The sequence below is a fragment of the Desmodus rotundus genome, chromosome 7 (assembly GCF_022682495.2).
Source record: "Desmodus rotundus isolate HL8 chromosome 7, HLdesRot8A.1, whole genome shotgun sequence".
In the NCBI taxonomy this organism is placed as follows: domain Eukaryota; kingdom Metazoa; phylum Chordata; class Mammalia; order Chiroptera; family Phyllostomidae; genus Desmodus; species Desmodus rotundus.
The window spans coordinates 10,767,028-10,780,081 of NC_071393.1; the positions used below are offsets into that span (position 1 = coordinate 10,767,028).

Below are 13,054 nucleotides of genomic sequence, written 5' to 3' on the forward strand. Positions count from 1 at the left end.
GACTATTACAATAGGCTCAACTCAACGATTTCAAAGTCTAGTTATAGTTCATTTAGCACTTGGCACATATGCTTTCATCCATTTTAAAGGTGCAAAAAATAACTAGAAACTATAAACGAGCAGGAAGAAGGACAGAATTAGCTCTGGTCTCACTAATTACTCAGAGAGATGGCTTCTTGTTAGACACCATTGTGTAACAGAAGCTTTCTAAAGGACATACTGTAAATCACTGGATTAAGAAGTCACTGGAGCAGGCTCACTGGATTAACTGGCGCTCGCCTAGTCTACTGCAAAAACCCAGAAAGGGGTGATGCCCGCAGCAGCTGCTGGACTCATCTCGGCAGTGTGGCCAGCCACTAACGCCTGCTGACGTAATGATGTGACTGTGTGTTTACCAAGAGTCAGCTGGGCTGGTCCTCCAATCAGTTACTCTTGTTATTAAATCATATAATTGTATCTGACAAACAGATGACATAGGAGTGGAGAAAGAAAACCAATGTTTCTATAGACACAGTTGACTGTTTTGGAAAGACTCTTAAAAAAGTGAGCTGGGGCATGTCATCATGAATTTGTCCAAACCCATGGAATGGGCCCCACCAAGAGTGAACCCTCATGAGAACTATGGACTTGGGGTGATAATGGTATGTCAGTGTGATTCCTTCATTGTGACAGATGTCCCACTCTGGTGGGGGGACGTTGAGAATGGGGAGGCTATGCTTGTGTGAGAATGTGAGATATATAAGAAATCTCTGCACTCCTTGTTCATGTCGTGAATCTACAAATCCTCTAAAAAGTAAAGTCTAAAAAGAAAGAGAGGAAAAGGAAGGAAGAAAGGAAGGGAGAAAGAAAGAGAGAAAGAAAGAGTAAAGCCATATCCTAGGAGCCAAAACTAAACTTTTGTCATAAGCCACTGGGGCCAGGAGGAGTTAGTGGCCTAGACAACTAAAGACTATTGGGTAGGGGTGAAGGTGAAATGCTAATCATCTGGACAACCAGAGCCTTGAGATCTGCATCAACTTTTAAGAAGTCCAAACTCGAACTCCGGGGAGTGGTTCATGCAAGAAAGATTCGGGGGGGGCAGGGGGAGGGGATGCCAACCAGCTGACTCAGATCAGGCTCAAAGAAAAGGCTTTGGCCCTACATCAAAAGATTGGTGAATTAATACAGAGCAACGGAGCAATAGGACTTTAAGTTAAAATGGAATATTTAGATACTTTTGTAGTTCACGAGGGTGGTGACTGAGTGTTCACGCTCCTATGTGAGCTGCACCTCCCTCCAACCTCCTCCCTCCAACCTCGTTAGGACATCAGCACATTCCCTTTCTGACGTGAGAAAAAGAAAGAAAGAAAAAAGAATACTTAAAGGTTGTATTTTTTAAATCATTTTCTGCTTCAGTGGACTTTTTCGGTAAACTTATACCAACTACTCCTCTGACCAGAGTGGATTTAAAAAACCAAACAAACCCTACTGTAAGTTTTTTAAAAATGGAAAACAGGGAGGGGATGGTGCAATTCTTAATTATTTATTGATTTCTGTTTCGTCTCTCTCTCCGGCCAATTATATCTAACTAATATTAGCGCAGCACTTTGCAGGTTATAAAGCACGTTCGAGTCTGTCTTTTTCCTTTGTTTCCACAAGTCTGGGCGACAGGCATTATTACCCTCGTTCTCTAGGTTGGGAAACTGAGGCTCAGAGAAGGGAAAGAAAGGTTCAAGAAAAGCTACCAGGAAGGCATTCATCTGGGGCAAGAACCTCGACTTACTTGTGGAAGTGCCTCACTACCCCCGGGGCACTGTGTTAGCAAAAGAATGGGAATAAAAGCACCAGCCCTCCCCAGCTGAGGAGGAGTTGTCTTGGGGCAGAAGTTAGGAGATAAGGAATACAGAGTAAGATGAGACTGTCTCTGCATCCAGGCACACAGTAGGCCCTCAGGAAATAGTCGGTGCTTGGTGGACAAAATGAGGCACAAATGAACCTATAAATGAATGAAGTGAGAAGCTTGGAGTCAGACCGCTTCTCCCTCTGGCCTCAGTTTCCCCATCTTTAAGTGGTTGAAAGCTAACATTGTCCTCCTTAGGACAATGGACAGGCATACATAATTTTGTACTCTTATTTTCGGATGTTCAGAGACCATCCTTTCGAATGTCCACGTCCATGGAACCCTGAGTGGGGATCCTGTGAATGCGAGGGTCTGAGGTTTCTTCCCGCTCTGACGTCAATAGTTGCAATGCCAATAACAACAACAGTAACAGGACCCAGAAGTTTTTGGACGCCGACTCTGGACCAGGCACGATGCTAACAGCTTTACCTCATTTAATCTTGTCACGGCTCTATGGGGCAGCCACTATTATTAGCATTTCTGTTTTGCAGCTGAGGAAATTGAGGCTTAGAGGGTCTAAACTTGCTCAGGTCACATAGCCAGGAAGTAGGGTCCTTGGTTTCCAATTGAGCCCTGTGGACACCAGAGCACGGGACACTCTCCCACCTCCATTCCAGGGAAGTAGAATCGTAATCTATGTGGCTCTTTCAAGGCAAAACTCCAGTGGCTGTATTTGGAGAATGTATTATAATGCTGGCAGCCTCCCATTCATTCAAACATTCATTCAACAGACTTGTTTGAACACGTCCTATGTGCCAGGTGCAGACTGGCTAAGGGGGGGCTCATGGTAACCATACTCCTTGCCTTCAAGCAGCCCCTGGTTATTGCATCGTTCCTCTGATGCCTCCCACACCAGATTCATGGTGTGCGCTGTTACAATGCAGATTCTCAGGCCCTACTCCAGACACAGAATCAGACACTGTGAGGTTGGAGCCTAGGAACTTGTCTTTTACAAGCTCCCCAGGTGACTTATAGACATTGAGGTGTGGGAACCCCTGGATGGAGGGAGAGGTGGCTTACACAAGCAAAAAAGCAATTCTTACACAGAAAAAAAAAGTGTTCTATACAGATTATGGGGGTTGCCAGGGAAGGCTTCTTGGAGGAGGTAACCTCTAAGAGGAGACCTGAGGAGTGAGTAGAAGTGAAGATGCCAAGGGTAAGAGGAGGAGACACAGCCCAGATGAAGCCAGAGTGAGGGCAGGGGCAGGCGGGGGAGAGCAACAAAACAGAATGATGCACCCAGGCGGAAAGAGGCCCCTGGCACAGCCTGGGGAATCAGGGGAGACTCTTGAGTTTTCCAGTGCTTTCTCAGATACAAGCTGTTCGGCTTCATCTCATCTTGGATGAAGACAATGGGTGTGGAAGGGAATCAGAGCTGGCGTGGAGGAGGTGTGGTCTCCCAGGACTTTAGAAGTCTGTTAGAAGCCTCTTATCAGCCGACTAATGGTGGGAGGAAGCCCAGTCTTCCCTCCTCTAATCTGGATGCTGTTTTCACCTTCATTGTCAATGCTAAGCCTTTGTTTGTTTGAACTAAGTCCTACTATCTAGAGTCCTTAGTGCCTGCAGTAAATGGTGACATTTGAATAAGTGGAGGGGAATTGCTTTGTAATGGGACCCGCAGAACACCTGCTTCTTAGATCCACCTATCACAGAGGAATTGCAGCTGCTCCTCCTTCTTGGAATGACCCTCATGGCCACCAATAGTGACTCAGCCTTGGGTGGTACTAGGATTCTGGCCAGCCTGGATTCAAATCCCTCCCAGCCACTTTCTGTCCCCTTCCAATACCTCAACATCCTCCTGTGGCCAAAAAGGCTAATAGTACCTACTACACCCAAAGACCTGTTTGGAGAATGGGGTGAATTTTCCTATGAAATGCTTAAAAGAGTGTCTGGCACACAGCAGGACTTCAGGGAATGTTGGGTATGACCACCTGACTCACCATCACAGGCTGGCTGGTCCCCAGGCTGGACTGGGTGAGTATTTCTTCAACGGGCTCACTCTCAAGCAGGGCTAGGAGCTTTTGGAGCCCAGAGGCCTATAAGGGGCCCCTGTGCATCCCCCTGGTGTCTGGCTTCTGCCAGAGCCCCTCCCTGAAACAACTAGTCGTCCTTTCATCCACCCTGGAGCCCTCTCCCATGCATTGGACTAAATGGAAACAATAAAGCTTTTTGCAGAAAAGAAAAGAGAAAAGAAAATATAGAATGTTGGGTATTAGGCAGGCCTCAGAAAGAGTGCAAAGTGCTGAAGATACAACAGTGAAAGAGAAATGAAATGTTCTAATGGAACTTATACTTTAATGAGAGAAATAAATAACAAAGTAAATTAAGGAGAAACAACACAGATAATGATTCATGCTATTAAAAAGTATGGCACTTGCTAAGAAAGAAGGGCTCCTTTAGAGAGAGTGACCAAGGAAAGCCTTTCCAAGGAGGTTGGTATTTTGGGGGGAGCCACACTACATGACAAGCAGGGGGGAAGAGGGTTCCAGGCAGAGGGCACAGCAGTTGCAAAGGCCCTGGGGTGAGAATGAGGCTGGCTCGCTCCAGGAACTAACAGAAAGCCACTATGGCTGGAGTGTGATCCTATCCTTGCTGTCTCCATTTTACAATGAAGGGAGGCGGCTCTGGGAAAGCAAATGAGTGGCCCAGCGGCACACAGGAAGTGTTGGAGGCAACATTGGAACCTGGATTTAGTCTGACCAGGAATGTTATCAAACGTTTTAATGTCACCATTTCACATCAGGGTTCAAGCTCATTCAACATTCATGAACTTGAATGTTGAACTTAAGTCTGATTTAAGCCTCAGAACAGGCTCCATCACTGTCAAGGTTTTAATAGGCCTCCTCTCACCCCCAGTCACTGTGCCAACATCTGCCAATTTCAACACGGACAATGTATAGTGTTGGGATCAATGCTACGTGCACAACTTGGTGGGGGGAGGGTTAGAAATTAAGGAGAGAAACTGGCCGTCCAAGGCCAGGCTCACAGGCAGGCCAGCCTCCCTTTTCTTCCTCTCCTGCAAAGTCTACAAAGGAAAACACGGTCGCAGGTGCCATTTAAATCTGCAGTAGCTCTAAAGGGGGAGCTCATGGAGCACTTAGACCTTCTAATGTACTTGCATCTGAAGTTTTTACAACAAGCCTATTTTCTTCTGGCATCACAAGAACAAGAGCAGCAAAATAACAATAGAAATATTTAATGCAAAAATATTTTAGAACAATTAGCGTTCATTACTGTGCAGCCTGTCATGGGAAATGCAGGCATGGAGGTGTAGTGATCTCCGGGGTGGAGTTTAGGATATGGCCGTGAGGCACATAGGACTGTTAGATGAAAAACAGAAGACATGACATTATATTGTATGTGTCATAACTTCAAGAAGCAGAATCGCCTCATTTAAAAAATATTGATTAAGCATCTGGCTCGTGTCAGTCACTGTGCTGGGCATTGGGATATAGGAGTAAGCAAGACAAACAAGGCACCTGCTCTCACGGAGCTCCCAGGCCACTTAGAAGTTAGTGAAATGAGGAGAAGTTAGTGAAAAGCACGCAGGAGGGAACAGCATGAGCAAAGGCCCTGGGGTTGGAAGGGGCTTGACCTGTTTCAGAAACAGAAGGCTCGTTCAAAGGATGAATGAGGCTTCCTTAGTAAACATGGTGGAGACAGGCAGGGATTGTATTCTTTAGGACCTTGGGGGTCAGAGTAAGGCGTCTGGGTTTTATCCTAAGGGAACAGACAGCCACTGAAGGTTTACAAAGAGGTGCGGTGGGATGGTAGATCTACACTGGCGAAGGGCCACCCTGGCTGCTGTGTGAATACACTGGAGCTGTAAGGAGAGAGACCAGCCCGGAGGCCGCTGCAGGCATCCAGGGGAGAGAGAACAGTGGCCACGACTGAGCAGGGATGGAGAAGATTACACAGACAGGGTACAGAGTTTGGAGAAGACCTATGGGGCTGACACACAGGGTGAGGGGAGGTGGCCCAGGGAGGCCCTACATGCCCATCCAAGGAGTCAGTGAAGAGAAAGGACTTCAGCTCCAGGAGAGGAGAACTTGGCCCTTCCTGTATTTTAGAAAATCGGTGGCGAGTGCGTGAGAGGCATTAAATTAGGCGTTTGTCTCTGTAAGAAATATCTCTAGAAGGTTCAGCAGAAAACTCTAGGACGGTAACCTTTGGAGTGAAATTGGCAGGCCAGAGAATAGGCTTTTCCTTCTTTAAATGTGTGTGTGTGTAACTTAAACCATGTAGATGTATTATCCAGTCAATACTTTAATACTTAAATAATTACTATGAAGAAAATGTACTGATTGAAAGCAAAGACTCTGGGGTCATTCAGCACGCATTTGAGTCTTGGCTCTGCCAGGTTTGTCTCTAGCTGTGTCAATTATTGCCTTGCTGAGGCTCAGTTTCTGCATCAGTAAAATGGGATAACTTTGTGGGTTGTTGGAAGTGGGGGGGGGTTGGGGTTTGTATTTGGTTTTGTTTTGAGAGAGGGGAAGGGAGGGGGGAAGGGAGAAAGAGAGGGAGGGAAACATCCAAGTCAGAAACATCGGTTGTCTTCTTGTAGGTGCCTCGACTTGGGGGGATTGAATCAGCAACCTTTCCCTTTTCAGGACACTGTCCAGCCCACTGAGCCACGCCAGCCAGTGCTGGGAGGTTTAAATGAGATAATAATATGTCAAGTGCCAGCACTGCAATAAGGATAGGCTAAATAGGCACTATTAGTATTAATAATTAATAATGATTAGTCAGATGGGCACACCCTCCAAGGAGGTCTGGGCTGACATACAAGGGTGGGTCAAGGGGAGGGATTTGGAATCAGACACAGCTGAGGTCTGGCTCTCTAAACAAGCACTACTTCGCTAAGCCACAATGGCCCTCCTGTGCAAAATGGGATGCTAACACACCTCCCTCCCAAAATCGGGTGGGGGCAGCTAGTCAACTGCCAAGTGCATTGCCCTGTGAGTTATGTTATGAAGATAAATATTTTCAGGATGGCCTCTCTCTCTTTGTCTCCCAGGCCCAGATGGCCTTTCAGCCACTCCTCTCTGCTCCCCACTGGAGGTGTGGGAGGGGGTAAGGTAGGGTTGGGGAGTATTTTCTAGGAAGAGCTTTCTCTTCTTGTTCTAATCTAGGGAAGCTTCAGGAGAAGTCTCAGAGGCAAGGCCTTAACAAGGAGTCCCTGAGGACCCGCCTGATTCCCTCTATTCCTGTAGCAGGTTCCACCGCCCTCCCTCCTTCAAGGATCCTGAGACCAGACAGCCACGTTGAAGGTCGCAGGCACGACTCCTCCCTGTAGCCAGACTGGTGGGCGGCGCCCGCACATGTGGAGCCTGCCACCCACAGGGAGAGAGCGGTACTGCAGGCGCGGGCGCCAGAGGAGCCCCCATGCAGTCCAGTCACCTTAAGGTCAATATTGACTCAGTGCCTTTTCTGCGCCAGGCCGCCAGGCGGAAGAGGTCCCTGCCCTGATGGGGCTTACAGTCTAACGGGACCAATACCAGCAACGGAAGCTGTAGTAACAGCTTCATAAACTGCTTTTTGGTGAATGCCTTTGTTCTTATAACACAAGTAATATATATTCATTGTAGAAAATTTAAAAAGAAAATTAGAACCCAGACATAACTTTTGTTATTATGAGAATATAACCCTTACAATATTTTTCTATGCATTTTACATAAACGAAAGCAGCCCTGGCTGGTGTGGCTCAGTGGATTGAGCACCGGCCTGCGGACTAAAGGATCTCTGGTTCAATTCCCAGCTAGCGCACATACCTGGGTTGCAGGCCAGGTCCCCCAGTTGGGAGCTGTGTGAGAGGCAACCAATCTATGTTTCTCTCCCTCTCTTTCTTCCTTCCTTCCCCCTCTCTCTAAAAATAAATAAATCAGTCTTTTAAAGAAACTGAAAATATACATGTCATAATATTTTGTAGCATACTTTGTAATGTTTAACAACTTTATCGAGATACAGTGTTTATACTAAACACTCGCTTAGTTTTTAACTTACTGTAACAGTAGATGAATAATAATATGATGTGAATTGCTGCTATTTGTTGAGCAAGGTGCTAAGTGTTTTTACACACATCATCACGTCCAGTCCTTCCAACGACCTTATTAGGTTAGTGCTACAATTTTCTCCATTGTCTGATGATGAGGCAAAGGTATCTTCAGACCAAAAACAATGCAAGCAACTCCACAAGATATAAACATTTATAATAGGGTAATTTACCTCCAGGAATGTAGGGGTAGAGCGGACCTAGCAATTCTGCACCAAACATTCTCCACTACCAGACCCCTGTTAGAGTACTTTGCAATTATTTTTATTTTAGAGAGAGAAGCATTAATTTGTTGTTCCACTTGTTTATGCATTCATTGATTGATTCTTGTATGTGCCCTCATGGGGGATTGAACCCACACCCTTGGCAGATCAGGGTGATGCTCTACCCAGCTGAGCTACTTGGCCAGGGCATTTTTTAAAAAATAAAATAACTTAGATACGAATGATTGACAAGACAAAGGGACAAAGAATGCAGCACGTGCCAGGTGCCATACCTCCTGGTGGTCTTGGGTGGTCATAACAAATACTATCGCTAATTTGATATTGATCTCGGTTGTCATGCCAGTCCACTGTTACTAACAAAAATATTTAGGGCTACATTTTATGGAGCCCAGACAATGATCAACTAGAAGGCTTTCATGTGTTTGCTAAACACAGTGAGGTTGGCCACAGGTCAGAGCATGCGAACTTAAAGCTGGAAGAAATCTGGGGAAACAAAGACGGAGTTAGCTTTGTTCACATCTATATCTACACCCCCATTCTTCAGGTGAAGAGACTGAGGCACAGAAAGGGAAGTGATTTGTCCAGCAAAAGTAGCAGAGCCAGCATTTTAATCCAGCGTTGTCTGAAAACCTGAGTTCTCAAGCATTTGTTGTGCTGTTCTGTGCCAGGCTGCTTCAGAAGTTAGAGGAATCTGGGGAAAAAACCATGTGTGTGTGAAGGGGCATCTCCTGGAGCTCATTGTGGAAATTGAAAAAACAAAATGGAATAGTCTCCATACAAGGTATAGTGAGCTTAAACATTGTCGGGATCCAGAGGCCCGGGGGCACAGTGTAACCAGGAAAGCCTGCCTGTAGGAGGTGAGGACTGGGTGACGTATGTGCAGACTGAGATGGGCAGCAGAGTGGGAAGGGCATTTCCAGCCAAGAGGGGCCAGCCTAAGCAAAGCCTCAGGTCTGGACAAGTATATGAGCATAAACAGGAACAAGAAAGGAAAAATAATTGAGCATCAAGTTCTATGATGTGAGGTACATGGATGATGCCTAGGGTCTATCCTCCAAAAACTGACAATAAGCTAGGAGAAAGGCTGGGGGGGAACCATAGAAATAAATCATAGTTACCCTTCACTATGCGCCCTTCACATGCCAGGTTCGCTGCCTACACTATACTGCTATCACCTTATGCTCACAACAGCCCTGGAAGATTGGCAGTTATGAATCCCATTCATAAATGAAGAAGGAGTCTCAGAAAGTGGCTTGGCCCAGGTCCTCCGGGCAGGGAGAACTGGGGCCAGGAGACACAACCCAGGAGGCCCAGCGACCAGGTCTGGTGCTCTAACCTGTACCACTACCCTCTTCTGCCTGCTCTGAATGCCCCCGTCCCACCCCAAAGAAACAGATTGTCGCACCCAGGCCCCCTGCGCAAGCCTCTAGGTGTGCTGCAGCCTGGGAGCTTTCACAATGCAAAGCTGACCCCCTCTCTCCTAGCTTCAAACCAAAACTCCTCAGACCCTGAGGATAAAATCCTGACTCAGCAAGGCCTGCAGGGCCCCTTAAGTTCTCGCTCCCTCCCTCCCCTCACACCTCCCGCTTTAAGGCACTGTTTGGGAATCTGGATATAGCACCCAAATATTTTCTCTGTGGTGACGTCTGTCTGGAAAAGTCATCTCTCTCTCAACCAAAACTTGTCCCTGACTCACTCATATTTATATGGAGAGAGATGCCCATGACTTTGATATCACCTCCTTCAGGAAACCTTTCCTGGCTGCCCCTCCAAAGTCCAGCCAAATGCCCCTCTGCTCTGCTGCCATAGACCCTCTTCTCGCTCTACCCCCTGTACTCACTTTGTGCCAGGCACTGTGCCAAGGTCCCTTGAATTATTGAAGCAGTATTGCATAAATGTACAAGCTTTGAGGCCACACTTCTGGATTTGAATCCTGGCTTGATTACTTAAAGGGCTGTGAAACAGGCAAATGACATAACCTCTCCTTGTACCTTGGTTTCCTCATCTGTAAAATGGGGATAAGAATATCATCTATCTCATGGGAGGGTTGAAATAACCAATTAATACAGGAGAAGGGCCCAGTACATAGGAAGTGCTTAATAAATGTTAGCTAATATCTATAAGCCTGTTAAATCCTTGTGATAACTTCAATTCACAGGTGAGGTCTAACAGACGACTTGACTTGCCCATGAGTACATAGCTAAGTAGCAGACCTGGGACTTGAACTTGATGCCAAGGACAGGCTGTACTGCCTCCCATTGTCAAACCCATCACACTGGTTGTAATAGTTGTTTACTTGTCAGTCTCTCCCTCCAGGCCAGGTGTTCCATGAGGGTCACTGCTATCTTGTCGCCCCAGCCCAATGACACATTTGAGATTCTAATTGGATGAATTAACGATGCCGTGCAGCTCAGACAAGTTATTCAGAAGATTGAGACAGTGGTCACAACACCCTGGCTTCCCCTGCAGCCTGTGTGGAAAAATGCCTCAGTGCCTTCTCCTAGGATTAGTCTCTTGGTGGACAAATATTCCCTGGCCCAGGAACTAGAGGTGCTCTTAGCTGGGAGAAACCACAGTAGAAGTAGCAGGCTGGATGCCCCAGATAAGCTTTCCCTTAAGCAAGCCCTGTCCTTGGCTCTGCAGCCTCCCCCAGTCTCGCTCCAATACCTCCCCCATCAGCAGCTGTCCCTGTGTTGAGGTGCCCACCCACCAGCTGCCTGCTTCAAGGAAATCGAGCACCAGAGAGAGCCTTAGTGGGTTCAGTGTGAACGTAAATATCATCAGCTGCCAGAGAGGATGACGTCAAATCCAGGGCTGGCTGGCTGTGGCCTTGGGGCAGCTCCCTGCACAGAGAGGCCTGATGTCCTAGGAGTCACAGTGGCAGCAGGGGTGGAGGGTGGAGTGCAGCACAAGCTGGGAACTGCCAGCTCAGAGCCCTGAGGACACATTTGATGGTTCTGTCCACTCTCAAGGACCCCATGATTTGGAATATTTTTCTTTCTAAACCCACTGAAGTCAGAAATTAAATAGTTGTTCCTTTTCTTGCTAATCCGTGTTCAGAGCATCCGATCAGCATGAACTTGACAGGGCGACCTCTTGGAGTTGGCATTGCTCTGCCCTAAGCAAAGCGTGTGTGGCTGTGAGGTTCAAAGAACTGACTTGAGTCCCAGAATGCCTTGGTCCACTGCTTGTCTAAAGCTTTGGGATCTTAGGCAACTTCCTGCACATCTCAGAGTCTCAGTTTCCTTGTATGAAAATGGGGAGAACAGTGTCTGTCTCATAAGAGATAACATGTTGGGATTAACGTATTTTTAGTGAGTGTCTATCTGTGCTAAGTGCTGGGGCAACACCAGTGAACAAAACATAGTCCATGAAGGAAGGCAGGCAATAAACCAATAAATATTTAATGTGTCAGATGGTGCTAAGTGCTATGAAGATAGATAAGGCACAGTAAGGCTAAAACTCTTCCAGACAGAGAAATGAACCTGTGTCAACGTCCTGAGGCAGGGAAGTGCCTGGAATGTTCAAGGAAGGGCAAAAAGGCCAAGGTAGCTGGAGTGAAGTGGGCAAGGGATGGGTAGAAGGGGTGATGTCAGAGAGGTAGCAGAGGGCAGGGTGTGTAGGGCCTAGTCGTCCACTCTAAGGACTTGGGCATTTACTTTGAGGGAGATGGGATCCATTGGAAGATTTTGAGCAGAGAAGGAAGATGATCTGACAGGTTTTAAAGGATTCCTCTGGCTGCCATGTAGAGAATAGACTGTAGGGAGACCACGTAGCAGGAAGACCAGTTAGGAAGTTGTTGCAATTGTCTAGGTGAGAGATAACATCTTTGATTAAATTGGTAGCAGTAGGTGGTAAGAAGTGGTCAGATTCTGGATGTCTGAAGGAAGAGCTGTCAGGATATGTAGACGGATTGTAATGTAGTGTGTGTGTATGTGTACATGATCGTGAGAGAGAGAAAGAGAGAGAGTCAAAGATGACTCCATAGTGTTTAACTTGAGGAATGGACTGGGCATTGACTGAAGTGGGGAAGACAATTTGGGCACAAAATAAGTGCTCAATAAATACTAGTTATTCTTTGTATTGATGATTTTGGCTTCCTAGGTTGTCTACACTCGGTGACCCAAGGCTTTGCAAATGTCGAGCATACCTGACAATAACACCAGAGGCATTATGCCTGAGCAGGTACTCTGTGCTGAGCATGATACACAGAATATTAGCAGTGTCACCCTGCATGGTATAAGAAAACCCTATAAGATAATGAACACTTGTTGCATTTTTAACATACTCCAGGCATTGAGCATTCTGTTGGATAATAAATATTTGTTGGATATAAAGGAGTGTTACATTCCCATTTTAGAGAAGAGGGAACAGTGGGTGGCAGAGGAGAGATTTGACTCAGGATTTCCTGATGCCTGGGCTTGGACCCTTTCCATGGCCGCAACGTGGTGACTCACCTTATATACTTTCTGGCTGCGTTTGAATAACATGCAAAAACCCATTATACTCAGCGAAAGATCCAATGCTCAATCAGATTGTGAAGCTCTAGTACCATGATCCTAAATTTTTGTCTTCATAAAATGCATGACCTTAAAGTATTCGTTTAATCTAACTTACCCAAGGTCACACGGGCTATAAGGGAAGAAAACAAGATGTGAACACGGTCTTCCCACACCAGTGTTCCTGTTTGTTTCCCTAATCAGGGGTTCCTGACCTGGGGCACAAGGACTCTTTAGATATCCGGGTGTACTTTATGGTACCTCCTTCCCTCCAACGTTGTCTGTTAAACATGTGTGCTTAGGAGCAGGTGCATTTTTGGAGGAAAGGGTCTATAGCTTTCATTATATTCTCTTTTTTTAACGATCTTAAGAGAGGGGAAGGAAGGGAGAAAGAAGGGGA

At 46.5% G+C, this 13,054-nt stretch overlaps 1 pseudogene; it reads left to right on the top strand.

Annotated features, from left to right (window-relative positions):
- The first annotated feature begins 1,210 nt into the window (after positions 1-1,210).
- LOC112310904 (small nucleolar RNA U13) lies at positions 1,211-1,328 on the top strand (annotated as a pseudogene).
- Positions 1,329-13,054: the final 11,726 nt, after the last annotated feature.